Consider the following 15916-nt stretch of genomic DNA (forward strand, 5'->3'; position numbering starts at 1 on the left):
CTCAATTTCCCCCACTATAAAATGGAGATTATAAAAGTCTCTATTTCAGAAGGTCCCCATAATAGTACCCACCAGAAGTTGTTGAGAAGATTAAATAAGATAATGCATATAAAGTAATATAACCCAGTGTCTGATACATAGTAAGCCCTCAAGAGGTTGACAGTATTGTTAGCATTATTATTATCAACATTATTATTAGTATTTCTGATTTGCTCCTCTCAACTGTCACCTGAACTCCCCATCCTGCTAAATCACCTTCAGACTCCAGTTAGAAGAATATTCTTAGTCAACCAAGCCCTTAAAACTCTCCTGTCCCTGCATCTGCCCCAAGGATTGTCCTCCCCTCCTTCAAGGGCTCACAAACCAAACTTAGGCTGTGCTAACAGTCTTGTCCCATCACACATCAGAGTTGTGCTAGGAATGCCAGGAATGTCAAATGGCCATCACTTTAGCTAACCATCAGTTCGGGATGGATTTACCTCATAGGTGACACGCACTCCTTTTTATTATAAATTCCTTCACTAGTCATCCGCCAGGTGAGAAACACGACATCAAGAGCATATTCTGTTTATCTACGATCATCTTACTATAAATGAGATGCAGAAACAATACAATGTGAGTGGAAAGGTCTTCTTTTTTTTTTTTTTTTTAAAGGTCTTCTTTTTAAGGAGAGGCAATACCATTTTATATCATTCCATTTCTGTCCCCAGCAAGCAATGGAATCAAGGCCCAAGCTGACATCTGTAACTCCAAGTTGTGCAGGAGAAGCAGAAAAAGAAAAGGAAATCCAGGGCAGCCCGGGTGGCTCAGCAGTTTAGAGCTTCCTTCAGCCCAGGGCCTGATCCTGGAGACCCTGGATTGAGTCCCATGTCGGGCTCCCTGCATAGAGACTACTTCTCCCTCTCCATGTGTCTGTGTCTCTCATGAGTAAACAAATAAAATCTTTAAAAAAAGAAAGAAAAGGAAATCCAAAGAGACCGTGATCCCAGTTTAACAAAACTGCCTCTGGTGATAAAGTTCTGCAAAAGATGAATGAAGAGAAGCAAAACGAATGAATGAAGAGAAGCAAAATGCCTCAAAATAAATCTGTTAACATATCCTTTTTAAGAATGGGAGGGGGTGGTTCCTCCCGACAATTCAGAACAACTTACAGTCAAATTGTATTTTAAACAAGTTTTCTTGATTGGTTCACGTGGTATTTGGGAGTGTAGGTTCTGGAACTGTCCAATGGGGTATTTTCCTCTATCTTTGAATCTCCATAAGACTCAGTTTCCCAAAGGTAAGACGAGGACAACAATATTGTGCGCCTCAAAGCATTCTCATTAGAATTAAATACAATCATCTGCTTATACCACCAAGCACAGTGCCTGGAAATAAGAAAAGGGATCAGAGAGGAAGGACAGAGAGTGACCAGGTCCATGCTCATGAGATGGTGTGAACCCAACAGTGTAATTAATTCAACCATATGCACGTGAGATCAAGGACAGCAAGAAGGCAAAGGAGCTTTAGTCCATGGACTTTGATGTTGTGTCTCCCTGTTCAGCATCTTTCAACATATTTCCTCATGTTCCACTGTGTCTGATTAGATGTCTTTGCTGGACAGCCAAGTTGCAGATGAAAGGAGTAGCAAACAAAAAGAAGCTGAGGCACTTATATATATGCATAGAAATAAACCCACAAACTAAAGGGACTTGTGAGGCTCTTTAGGTCAACCCTCTGAGGTTGGAGAGGGTAAGTGGTCTGCTCAAAGTAATGTAGCTAAGAAGACACCAAGCCAGGACTGGAATCTGAAGGCATCTTAGGGTACCTCCCAAGTACATCAGACTGCAAGAGGCTTGAGATAATAATAGCGATGCTACCTTATTTTATATCTTATGTCCAATGAAAAATGAAAGAGAAGATTCTATGCAGGCACCTTTTGAAGTTCAACTCACAATAGGCCTTACACTTTAAATGGGTCACTCTGTATCACCATGGTGATTCTTCCAAGTTCTCCTGGAATCATCAGCTGTTTTCTAATGAGGGCACTCCCCAGAACTTGCAGCTCCACCAAACAGATGAACGTTTCCTGGTAGAAAATGCTTAGTGCCTTAAGCAGCTTCATCAGCAATTACTTTTTCTTCTCCACTTCCTAGGGAAATGAATCTAAAACATGCACCTACATTTGCTTTAGATGTCATAGAGTTCTTTAAAAACCTCTTGATTCTACTGATGGCAACTCTGATTTCCTGGGTGTTGTGTGATTTATATGTTGAAAAACAGCCACCTTCTTTTAACTGAGCAGTAAGTATATCACAACTAAAAAGCTTAGTAACAGTATGGCTGCTCCTCGAAAATTTTAAAAAAGAGCTGAGTGAAGTAAGTCAGTCGGAGAAGGACAAACATTGTATGTTCTCATTCATGTGGGGAATATAAATAATAGTGAAAGGGAATATAAGGGAAGGGAGAAGAAATGTGTGGGAAATATCAGAAAGGGAGACAGAACGTAAAGACTGCTAACTCTGGGAAACGAACTAGGGGTGGTAGAAGGGAGGAGGGCGGGGGGTGGGAGTGAATGGGTGACGGGCACTGGGGGTTATTCTGTATGTTGGTAAATTGAACACCAATAAAAAATAAATTAAAAAAAAAAGAAAATTTATAAAGAAAAAAATAATAATAAAATAAAAGTTCCTCCAGTTGAAGCAAACACTATCAAAGAAGTGTAGATGTATGGAATCTGTTCCCATGAATGGATGTCCTGAGAATACTTAATAAAGACAGTTAATATGCCAAAAAAAATTTTTTTAAAAGAATTACATATGATTCAGCAATTCCAATTCTGGGTACCCATTCAAAAGACTTGAAATCAAGGTCTCAAACAGGTATTTGAATATCCATGTTCATAATAGCATTACTCACAGTAACCAAAATCTGGAACAACCCAAGTGTCTACCAATGGATGAATGGATAAACAAAATTTGATACATATAATAGAATATTATTTACCTTGTAAAGGGAAGAAACTTCTGACAGTTGCTACAACATGGTTGAATCTTGAAGACAGGCTAAGTAAAATCAATCAGGCATAAAAAGACAAATACAGTATGATTCCACTTATACGAGGTATCCAGAGTAGTCAAATTCATAGAGATGGAAAGCAGAATGGTAGTTTCCAGAGGTTGACAGAAGGGAGAAAATAAAATATTGTTTAATGGGTTTAGAGTTTCAGTTTTGCAAGATGAAAAATTTCTGGAGATTGATTGCAAGTAATGTGAATATACTCAAGACCACTGAACTGAAACTCAAAAATGATGGTGATGGTAAATGTTGTTATGTGTATTTGATCACAGGCAAAAATTTTAAATAAAAATAAATGAGGGGCAGCCTGGGTGGCTCAGCGGTTTAGCACCACCTTCGGCCCAGGGCATGATCCTGGAGACCTGGGATCGAGTCCCACATTGGGCTCCTTGCATGGAGCCTGCTTCTCCCTCTACCTGTGTTTCTACCTCTCTCTCTCTCTCTGTTTGTCTTGAATAAATAAATAAAATCTTTAAAAAAAAATAAATGAGAGAGTGAGAGAGAGAGGGATATGAGTGTCTAAGTCCTGTATACTTATTACAAGCCCATGTATAGTTATTTTAATTGCCATTGGTCGCATTATACTTGTCAATCATAATTGTGAAGGCTCACTGGAAAGAATGTCAGGGCAGCCCAAAGCATCAGCTTAAAGCAATATAAGAAGACAGCAGATGACAGAACAACCATAACCAAGTATTTATGTTATTCCCCTGAATTTTTCCAGCTTTGACTCAGCTCATACTGATCTCTAGTAAGCTAGAGAAATCTGTTCTTCCAGGTTTGTCAATATTCCCAGAATTTCTTTGTGTAAAATATGATTAGAATCTAGGGTTGATAATCCTGAAATTATTTGACTCATCTCTAAAATGGACAAAACCAAAAATTCCTGAAGTTCAAATTCTTACATGTGACACAGTTGGAAAAAAAAAAAGTTTTTTTTTAAGATTTATTTATTTATTTATTTATTTTTTAATTTTTATTTATTTATGATAGTCACAGAGAGAGAGAGAGAGAGGCAGAGACACAGGCAGAGGGAGAAGCAGGCTCCATGCACTGGGAGCCTGATGTGGGATTCGATCCTGGGTCTCCAGGATCGCGCCCTGGGCCAAAGGCAGGCGCCAAACCGCTGCGCCACCCAGGGATCCCAAGATTTATTTATTTATTTATTTATTTATTTATTTATTTATTTATTTATGAGAGAGAGAGAGAGAGAGAGAGAGAGCATGTGAAAGTGAGGGGAGAGACAGGAGGAGAGGGAGAGAGAATACTCAGGCAGACTCCCTGCTGAGCACAGAGCCAAAACCATGAATTGGCCACTTAACTGACTGAGCTACCCAGATGCCCCTGAAAAAAAAAAAAAAAGTTTTATATCTACTTTTTTTGGATTGAATTGTGTCTCACCCTACCTCCCCACTCCCCCAAAAAATGTAAATTGAAATCCTAAACTTGAGTACCTCAAAAAGTGACCTTATTTGGCAATGGGGTCCTTACTGATGTTACTAGTTAAGGTGAGGTCATCCTGGTGTAGGGTGGGTCCCTAACCCAATATGACTGGCATCCTTATAAAAAGGGGAAATTTGGACACAGACACACACACACACAGGAAGAATAGCATGTGAACATGAAGGCAGAAATCCGCAAGCCAAGGAATGCTAAAGACTGTCAGCAAACCACCAGAAGTGAAGGGAGAGGGACAGAACAGATGTTTTCTCTCCACTCTGGGAAAGAGCTAACCCTGCCAATACCTTGATCCTGGACTTTTGGCCTCCAGTACTGTGAGACAATAGACTTCTGCTGTTTGAGCCAATAACAAATAAAAAATAAGAATAAAGCATTGGCATAAGCTTCCCTAACACCACCATTTCCTTTTTCCCTTAGATCCCCTTTTTTCAACTCTCCACCTTCTCATTTCCCTGACTCTTGAAGCTTTTTGCTTACTACATATATCACTATGTATTAAAAAGTGTTCAAGCTTTGTTTTCATTTAATTTTATTGTCTCCTTTTATTATAAAAGTAATACCTAGTCATATTTCAGGGCACCTGGGTGGCTTAGTTGGTTGAGCACCCAGCTCTTGGTTTTGTCTCAGGTCACAATCTCAGGGTCCAGGGATCCAGCCTTGAGTTGGGCTCTGCACTGGGTTTGGAGCATGCTTAAGATTCTCTGCCTCTCCTTTTCCCTCTGCCCCTCTCCTCACAGTGGCACAAGAGCATGGTCTCGCGCTCTCTCTCTCAAATAAATAAATAAATAAATAAATAAATAAATAAATAAATAAAATCTTCTAGAATTTGCTTTCACATAATTCATAAAGGAAATGAAGTGAAAGGAAAGACACTTCCCTTTTGCCCCCACCTGGGCACACCTCATTACCTCCCCAAGGGTAATCTCTGTTCAAGTTGGGTATGTAGTCCTCCAGAATTTTTGGTGTCTATACATGCATGCATATATGATTTGTGCATTTGTTTTTTTTAAAAAATGTAATCAAATAACATATGCTGTTTACAGCTTGCTTTTCTTCAATTAACAATATATCCTAAACAGCTTTCTATATTAGTTCATTTAGGTATGCCTCTTTCTGTATGTTCCTTGAGTTATCTAACCAATTCTCCAATAAAGGAGGTTTAAATTATGTCCAGTTTAGTACTATTGTAATTAGCACTGAAATGAACATTCTTGTGTTTATATCTTTGAATACTTATTTGAGTGCATCTACAGGGTTAATGATTCTGTATCCAATTTTACAATGGGGCAGAGGGGTGTACCCACACCACCAAGCAATTCTCAATACCAGCTGTGTGTCCTACAATTTAACTCAATTCTCTCTCTCTCTCTCTCTGTTTTTTTTTTTTTTTTTTTTTTTTTTTGAGAGAGACAAAGGGGGGAGGTAAGGAGTGGGGAGTGCAGAGAGAGAAAATCTTAAGCAGGCTCCATGCCCAGAGCCGAGCTTGACACGAGGCTTGAACTCACAACCCTGAGATGAAATCAAGACTTGGATGCTTAACTGAGTGAGCCACCCAAGCACTGCTCAACTCTATTCTGACACATCCACCTGGAGATAGCATCAGATTCCACAATTTAAGGGCTCAGTCCCTCAAGACTGCCCTTCACTTCAGACCAATTGCAATTCCAGATGCTACTGACCTATACTTTTACCCTATTGCTATAGATTGAAAGTTCCAACAACTCCCTTTTTGGGTTTTATTAATTTGCTTGAGCAATTCACAGAACTCAGAGACACATTTTACTTACTAGAACCTCAGTTTATGATAAAAGGATCTAACTTGGGGACTGCTGGATGGAAGTGATGCTGCATAGGGCAAAGTATGGGTAAAGAGCTGAAAGCTTCTGTGCTCTCTGATGCTCTCTGATCCCTCTCCCTGCCAAATCTCCATATTTTCATCAATCCAGAGCTCTTGGAACCCCACTGTTTTGGGTTTTTATGGAGATTTCATTACATAGGTACAATTGATTAAATTATTGACAATTGGTGATTGAACTCAATCTTCAACCCTTTTCTCTTTCCTGAAGGCCAGAGGGTGTGGCTAAAAGTTTCAACCCTAAAATCATATGGTTGCTTCCATTGCAACCAGCTCCCATCCTTAGGTGTGGTCCAAAGCTCATCTCATTAATATAACAAAGGACACCTTTTATCTCTCTTATCATTTAAGAAATTACAAGAGTTTTAGAAGCTACATGCCAGAAACAGGAAGACCAAATATATGTTTATTTTATATTATAAATCACAGTATCCCAAGGATAAGTTCCTATAGGTGGAATATCTGAGCCAAAGGGTGTGTACACTTTACATTTCCATAGATATTCTCCGTGGACTTTATTATCAGACGCAGCTGGGGTTGAATCTGGGCTCTGTCACTTTCTGGCTATGTTACTTTAAGCAAGCTGTTCATTCTCAACCTCAATTTCCTTGGCTATAAAATGGATATAACTTAAAGTCCATTGCAGAGTTTTTCATGGATGAAACATGCTCAATTGATAATGGTTAGCAGTTAACTCACAAACACTCATCTGTGTCTTTCTGTTTTATTGTCTCCCTCCTAACTCTTCTTGGATTTTTTTCAAAGATCACATTTCATTTCATGCCAACAAATGTTTATAGAGGTCTAATATATGCAAAGTTTGACAAATGCTGAGGGGACTGTAAGTTTTTTTAAAGACACAGTCCTTTTTGGAGCTTACAATATTATACAGGAGAAAAACATCTCCCAGGTCTTAGTATATGGCAAGCCCTTACTTAATATTGCTGGAATGAATGAGTAAAGGAAGGAAGGAATGTGTTGAATAACACCACCCAGTCTGGGAAAGAGCTCAGCAGTGATGCTAGCATCCATAGAGTGGAACGTGGAATCAGGAGCGATGGAACTGGAGTTGAAGCTTCTCAAAATTTTCTTCTGAATTCCACCTAACGGTGAGGGAGACATTGGGGCTGAAAGCCAAAGCATTTGGCAAGAATATCATATGGAGTCGTGTATTTTATCTTGAAACTTCACATAAAATTTGTATTCTACTCCATTATATGTTGTTTGCCTCCATATAAATAGCATCCTTCTCCTCGACCCTGGGGCAAAATGGACACTCCAGCAAGATGTACTGTATTTATCAGGTGACTTGAGTTCCTCCTGACATGCTGTCAAGAGTGTGCTTATCTGAGTTTGAGAAGCATGAGATTAATACAGGTGCTGAATGAGCCCTCACTTCATGCTTCACCAACTATCTCCCCGTCTGTCTGTCCTGCATGCCCATCTCATACCCACAGCAGCCCATCTCCCCACTATGTGCTAAAACTCTCTCCCTTCCTGTTGTCTCTTTAATCCTGATTTTGTTTTCCTAACTAGTGTAAATGTTATGTTGAAACTCCACAACTCAAAAAATATTGAAGAAAATGAATGACTCAAATGCAAAACTCCTCCAGTAACCATTTGAGGTCATTAAGGTTTCGTGGGACACCCTTCATTTATCCCCATTGTGTTGGCTTTTGGTCTGTCTCATTCCGTCATCTATGACAATAGACTCTTAGAGGGATGCAGCTTGTTTCATTTAAGTCTTGACAAGCACCCAAACTAATGCCGTGGTCAATTAATGTTGTTCTGGTTCTGAGCACTCAGTTATGTGCTCTCCTCTGTGCTTGAAGGACACTGTAAATGGAACATATGTTTTGAATTGCTTCTCCGGAGCTCAGGGTGACTCTGATCTGTCTGCCTCTTCTCTACTCCCCCTGCCTGGGCTCTGGGTCAAGGCCTCATCATTTCTCACTTAGATTATTGCTCTAGTTCCTCGTGTGAAATTTCTTGCCTTTCACTTTACCCTCCTTGAAGCTGCGAGAGTGATTTTTCTAACAGAGGTCAGCCCACACCATTCCCCTGCTTAAAACTTAGGTGGCAATGATCTGCAGTTACACGCAACGACATTACGTTTCACTTAACAAGAGTGAAAGCACCAGACACAAAAAAGTACGTACATTAAATAAAGCGCAAAACCCAGCAAACACAACCTGTGGCGTTATATATCATGGTAGTGGCCAACAGGTACACGAATAGGTGCTCAACATCACATCATCAAGGAAACACAAATCAAAACCACAATGAGATGTCAACTCATGCCTGTTAGGATGGGTAGTCCTAGAAAAAAATAAAATGAAATCAGTGTTGGTGAGGACAATGAAGAAAGGCAACTAATACACTGTCAATGGGAATGTAAATTGGTGCCACTACTGTGGGAACTAGTGTGGCAGTTCCTCAAAAAGTTAAAAATCAAATTACTGTATGATCCAGCAATCTTGCTCTGGGTATTTATCCAAAGGAACTGAAATCAGGATCTTAAAGAGTACTTTCATTCCCATGTTAATTGTAGTATTATTCTCAATAGCCAAGATACGGAAACAACCCAAGTGCCTATTGACGAATGAATGAATAAAAAAAAAAATATGGTACACATTACAATGGTATATTATCCATCCTTAAAAAAAAGAAGAAAATGCTGCTCTTTGCAACAAATGGACCTGAAGAACATTATGCTAAACAAAATAAGCCAGACACAGAAAGACAAATACTGTATTATCTCACTTCCCTTTGGAGACTGAAAAAGTAAAACTCCTAGAGGCAGAGAGTAGAATGTGGTTGCCTGGAGAAACGGAGGTGGGGAGATGATGTCAAAAAGTATAAAGTTTCAGTTCTGAAAGATAAATTAGGTTTTGGAGATCTACTACACAGCGTAATTCCTACAGCTAACAATACTGTATTGAAAACTTAAAACTTACTGACATATATAACAGGATATCTTATGTTAAGTCTTCTTACCACACAAAGATAATTATAATAAAGGTGCGAGGAGGTGACGGGAGGTGTTGGATATCTTTATGACCTCGATGGAGATGATGGGCACATCGTATGGACACCAATACTGACTCATACATTAAATATGTACAGCTTTTTACATGTCAATCAGACCTCGATGAAACAGTTAAAAGAAAAAAAGAAGTCAGGATAGCAGTTATGCTTGGCAGGGGTGGGGAGCAGTAGTGATTGGTAGGGATTGTGAAAAGGGCTTCTGGGATGGTGTTAATGTCCTACTGCTTGATGTGGGTGCTAGTAAAACAGATGTGTCTGGTTAGTGAAAATCTATCACGCTGTACACTTATGTTCTGGGCACTCTTCTGTATGTCTACTCCTTCAGTACAAAGTAAAAACAAGCACTATTGGTTGCTTCCCCTCAGCACAACACACAGTATCCCACATGTGTCCCATCTGTCCCCTTCTCTGCCACCTCCAATCATCTTGCCCAGTGTTCTGACACACCAGATGACTCAATGTTCTCCAAACACAGCATGCTTCCTATTTTTCCCTGATGCTACTCACTTTGACAGGAAGTCCTTCAATTGAAAGTTGACTCATCCTTTGATTCTCCGTTCAAATATCACCTCCTCCATGAGATCTTCCTGACCAAGCTCAGCAAAATTAATGGTTCCCTTCTCTGTTTTTTTTTTTTTAAGATTTTATTTATTTATTAACAAGAGACACAGAGAGAGGCAGAGACATAGGCAGAGGGAGAAGCAGGCTTCTCTCAGGGAGCCTGATGCAGGATTTGATCCCAGGACCCTGGGATCATGACCTGAGCCAAAGGCAGATACTCAACCACTGAGCCACCCAGGTGTCCCCTTCTCTGTGCTTTTATTTATTTTTTTATTTTTTTAAAGACTTTATTTATTTACTCATGAGAGACACAGAAAGAGAGAGGCAAAGACATAAGCAGTGGGAGTAGCAGGCTCTATGCAGGAAACCCTAAGCGGGTCTCAATCCCGGAACCTGGGATGACTCCCTGAGCCAAAGGCAGACACTCAACCACTGAGCCACCCAGGCATTCCTCTCTGTGCTTTTTGTCATCCCTTTCCTGAAGCTGCAGTGACCCTACTTTATATATATATATATATAATGTATATATTTATAAATATATTATATATATTTATATATATAAAGGATTCTTGTTCTAAGGGTATGAATTATACTTAAGGAGTCACTAAGATAGACTGCTGGGCTTAGGAATGGCCTGGAATATCCAGGCTGTGTATAACACATTGTATTATAGTAATTTCTCTGGATCTGTGCATCTATCCAGACCAGAGTTTCTTAATCTTTTTTGTGCTGTGAATCCCTTTGGCAGACTGGTAAAGCCTATGGATGCTTTTTTAAAGTAAATTTTTATAGAATCCATAAAATTATAGACGGATAGCTCAATGAATTTGTATAAAGTGAGCACATTCATGTTGCTTATATCTGGATCAACAGATAACCCAAAAGCCCCACATGCCCCTCCCAACCACTACCCCACAAAAGGGTAAACACTATCTTGACTTCTAACTTCAGAGATGAACTAAACCTGTTTCGAAACTTTATATGAACTGAATCATACAGCATGTTCCCTTTTCAGTCTGGATTCTTCTTTTCAATCTTAGTTTGTGAGATCCAGCCATGTTGCTGAATGTAGCAATTGTGTATTCATTCTCATTGCTGGGTGGCATTTCATTGCATGAATATACCACTGCTGATTTATCCATTCTTCTATCGATGAACACATAGTTTGTTCACAATTTTATGTTGTAATGAATAGTGCCGTTATGAACATCCTCATACATGGAAAGCATATATTATGTACTCACTTCAGAACACTGTTTTTAAATGCATAAAGCAAGATACATGGCAGTACAAAATAATTAAACTAATAGATAGCTTTTAAAGTATAAAAGAAAATTTGAGATAAAGTTATATTTGTGCTTTTTATTAACACAATTCCCAGATTTGACAGTGGGTCTAGTAACTATTATAATTTTGAAGAAATAATGTGCATAAATGAAATTTAAAATTTCTGCAAAACTACAACATTCTATGAAAATGTCCATGATTTCTGTTGGTGACAAAGTCATATACAGTGTGAATAACTCTGTGGTTTGTTGTATAAATTCATAATTGAAGGAATGTTAAATTTCAGTTAGAGATTGGTAAAAAATAGAGATGTGATTTTTTTTTTTCTCATCCAATTTCAGGAAGTCCCTGAATTGACCTCTGATCTAGACTTAACCCCCTTAAAGGCAAGGATTATATCCTAACCATATTAAAAATTCAGAATCTGACACAAAACTTGGCACACGGTAAGTGCTCAATAACAGTTTTTCTTGAATGACAAATTCACATGACAATAGCAAACTCAGGTTGAGCATATAATATGTGCCAAGTACTGGGCTAGGGTCTTTAAATGTTCTTCTAAAAATCCTCACAACAACCTTTTAACTACTGCTCCCATTTTACAGATGAGGAATGGAGACTTGGCGTGGTTCTATAATTTGCCAAGATTTTACAACCAGTAAGTATTAGGCCAGGAATACAAACTAAAGTATTTCTAACTCTAAGACGCCCCAGCTGTCTTTTATGTTTTATTGCAGATCAATGAATGAAGAGATAAATAAATAAGTAAACAAGAATTAAACAGGATGGTTTTTCAATGCCGAAATTCTTTTTATCCAAAGGAAGCAGAGTAACCATTTTCCTGGAAAAGGGATTCTCTGAGGTAAGGCTCCCGAAATTTAGGGAAAGGTAACCAAGTGCTTAAACATATGTTTCTGAATTCAGCTATTCTAATTCTATTGTTTTTTAAATAATATAAATAACATTTATACACATAAAAGCATTCATATATATGGAAGCATTTAAAGTATAAAATTAGTGTCCCTCACCCTTCTAATTCTATTTCTCAGAACTATTTTTTTTTTTTTTTGTATTTATTTATGATAGTCACACAGAGAGAGAGAGAGGCAGAGACATAGGCAGAGGGAGAAGCAGGCTCCAGGCACCGGGAGCACGATGTGGGACTCGATCCCGGGCCTCCAGGATCGTGCCTTGGGCCAAAGGCAGGCACCAAACCGCTGCGCCACCCAGGGATCCCTCAGAACTGTTAACATTAACAGTCACCTATATAGATTTCCAAACTTTTTTCTACAACATGCATCATATATTTATATCTATAGGCATGCACAAATATATACACACACAATTATGTACATACATTTATGTTAGTATGACATTACTCTTTGCATGTTATTCTACAACCTACTTTTTTCCAGAACAATATATCACGGACATCACGTCAGTGTCGTATACTCAAGGTCACCGTCATGTTTCATTAATGCTGCAACATATTCCATTTTGTGGGTCTGTTATAATTATTTTTACATCTAAATCTATTGAAAGATTTAGATTCTTGCTTCTTTTGTTTGCTATTGGAAACCATAAGCAGTGTGTAACTCTCTTGTTTAAATGCTCCTACAAGGGTTTCTGTAGAGTACCTTCTTTTAAGTGGATTTGCTTGGTTAAAGAGTCATATGTTTTTATTTTTTATAATTATGGCCAAATTCAAGAGGAGACACTCTGAAGCTTTCACTTTCAGGGAACTTTCCATGAAGTTTTAACTGACTGTGAGATCCGCAGCTCTGCACTATCTCACTTCTTTTTCTTTTTTTAGATTTATTTACTTATTTTAGATGAGGGAGGAGGAGAGGTGGAGAGAGAGAGACAGGGAAAGAAAAAAATCTCAAGCAGTCTCCCTGCTGAGCTCAGAGCCCAACATTGGGCTTGATCTCAGGACCCTGAACTGAACTCAAGAGTCAGACATTTAAACCAAGTCACCCCTGTGCTATCTCACTTCAAAATTCATAGAATTCCTTTTGCTCTGATAAAGTTAACACACTCTGTGTATTGCTACACTCTTGCCTTCCAGTGCACATTTTAGGTCCTGTCCAAACTATACATTATTTTAGAAGCAAATAATTTTTTTTTGTAGGAAAACTCAGAAGCCCCTCATGCTTCAGAGTAAGGATTAAACTCTTCCTCTACTGCCGATTTTTTTCCTAATTGGCCAGCATACATTCAGCTACAAATTCATAAAGTCCATGTTCAAGCTTCCTTCTTCTTTTTAGTTGTACAAACAAAAGAATATGTGAATTTATTGAGAAGGGAAATACATAGGAAGTGATTACTTATTTAGGACTGGAAGCAGGGGAAAAATTAAGATTTCAGAACAAACCATTGTAAGAAGGACCTGATATCATGCCATAAACTCCTCAAGCCTCAATAAATATTGATCTTATTGTATTCTAAGAAAAAGAATCCTCCAGTCTTTTTTATTAAGCACTCTCTTTATGAAGGCATTTTATATAAATTATTCCTAATTCCCTCAACAAACTCACAGAGTAGGTTGCAATTTTTCCATTAGACAAATAAGGAGACTGAGCTTCACAGAACTGATACAATTTCACAGCTAGCTAGGTACTTGAGATGGTGTCCAGACTCAGATTCCCCTGATTTTTTTCCACTGTACTCTATCATTCTATTGCCATCAAAGTCACCAACTCAGAACTTCAGAGGAAAGAACCAAGACTAATGAGTCAAAGTCCTGAGATGCACAATTTAGCTGGGCACAAGAGGGATGAGGAGATGAATGCCCTTTCATGCAAGAGTTGGGCAATTGGTTTTCTGTCAGGAATATTATAGACAAACTTCCTACAATGGACCAGAGGCTGCTAGCTCAAATACCCTCCAACTCCCCTTCTAAGTCTATAAATGTATAATTCGACTCTCACAACCATTTTACAGATAGAGAAACGGAAGTTCAGAATCATTAAGTAACCTGCTCAAGTTCATAGCTAACTGACGCAGAACTCAGGAGTCATGGTAACCCTTCTGAGGACCTGTCCACAGAACACACCTACGTCCAAGATTGCAGACTTTCTAGCATTTTGCCTACATCATTTTGAATCCCTTTACTCATTGTTTGTGACTTTGGCTAACCGAGATTCCACCTTGATTTCCTACACAATCCATGATCGGGGCAGGAAGAATAATGCCTCTGTTTTTCCCTGTTGTCTTTTCTTCATTCCTACCTGCCCCCCACCCTTTCTCTTCTAAGAATAAAGGCACAGGGGGTAGAAGGGCTTGGTGTATCCCACATTTTTTAACATCTTGGATTTCTAATCCAGCAATAAAAGTATTAATGCTGTATATAAAGAAAATAATAGCATGAAGGAAGGGGCCCGTCATACTCTTAGAAAACATAAAAGCCAAGCCCAACCACAGGTACACTCTGTAAGAACTCTGACAATCTTCCAAAAAGCAGTCAAGGTTGGATCAATTCTTCATTCTATTTCATGGAAAAGAAAAAGAAAAAAAAAAAAAAAAACCTAAGTGACATCTTCAAGAAACTACCAGCTTCTAGGCTGAATGGCCAGACTGCACGGAGGTAGCTCAGAAAATCCACACTGGTATTGGAAGAGACTCTGAATGTTTGAGAAGCTTATTTCATGTATGTGCTACCCTTATGCCATGCCCATGTTGCTTCTAGGCGGTTCCAGGTCCCACACTGGTCTCCTAATTACCTCCCGGGCAGAAAAGTAAGAATCACCTCTCAGAAAAAGAACTCACCTGGAGGGTATTATGCTGAGTGAAGTAAGTCAGTCGGAGAAGGACAAAAATTATATGTTCTCATTCATTTGGGGAATATAAATAATAGTGAAAGGGAATATAAGGGAAGGGAGAAGAAATGTGGGAAATATCAGAAAGGGAGACAGAACGTAAAGACTGCTAACTCTGGGAAATGAACTAGGGGTGGTAGAAGGGGAGGAGGGCGGGGGGTGGGAGTGAATGGGTGACGGGCACTGGGGGTTATTCTGTATGTTGGTAAATTGAACACCAATAAAAAATAAATTAAAAAAAAAAAAGAAAAAAAAAAGAAAAAGAACTCACTTTTCTGAGATCGCCACTCATTTCCCCCTCTCAAATCCACTATGAGCAAGTGTAGGCCCTTCAAGGGAGTTTGAAAAGCGAAGGCCTTGCTCATGCATTTGGGAGACGTAGATGAGATCTTCATTCTTACTACTTAACTTAATATAAAATCTGGGTGAGTACATTTCTGTCAAGGCTGCTGGAAAGGCTCACTACATTTAGTTAACAATTAACACCCAAGCAATTAGGCTGCTAGAAAGCCTATTTGTTTCGATTACCTGGTTCAAATGTAACTTTAAACATTCAAAGCGAGGATTAGAAGGAACTCCAGTGTGGGTAGAAGGAAAGATCAGCTGCTGTTTCACTAACTGGGCAAGCAAGGTTGAAAGGTGGTGGGAGAAGTCCAGACTGGTTGTTGAAATTCCAGATTCTGGAGCAATTTTATTATCTGAATTCAAAACCCAAGCCTGCCATTTGCCAATTCTTTGATCTTGGGCAAATTACTTAATTTCTCACTGCTTCATTTCCCTTGTTTCTAAACTGGGATAATAGGATAATACCTCATGGGATTGTTGCAAA

General features: G+C 38.9%; 1 long non-coding RNA gene across 1 annotated transcript; it reads left to right on the forward strand.

Moving 5' to 3' along the window:
- The first annotated feature begins 722 nt into the window (after window positions 1–722).
- Window positions 723–15299, forward strand: LOC125753943 (uncharacterized). The gene is made up of 5 exons (XR_007406916.1): window positions 723–2283; window positions 11611–11715; window positions 11875–11927; window positions 12007–12157; window positions 14958–15299. It is a non-coding gene; the product is annotated as an uncharacterized LOC125753943 (long non-coding RNA).
- The last annotated feature ends 617 nt before the right edge of the window (window positions 15300–15916 follow it).

This window comes from Canis lupus, chromosome 28, assembly GCF_003254725.2.
Source record: "Canis lupus dingo isolate Sandy chromosome 28, ASM325472v2, whole genome shotgun sequence".
In the NCBI taxonomy this organism is placed as follows: domain Eukaryota; kingdom Metazoa; phylum Chordata; class Mammalia; order Carnivora; family Canidae; genus Canis; species Canis lupus.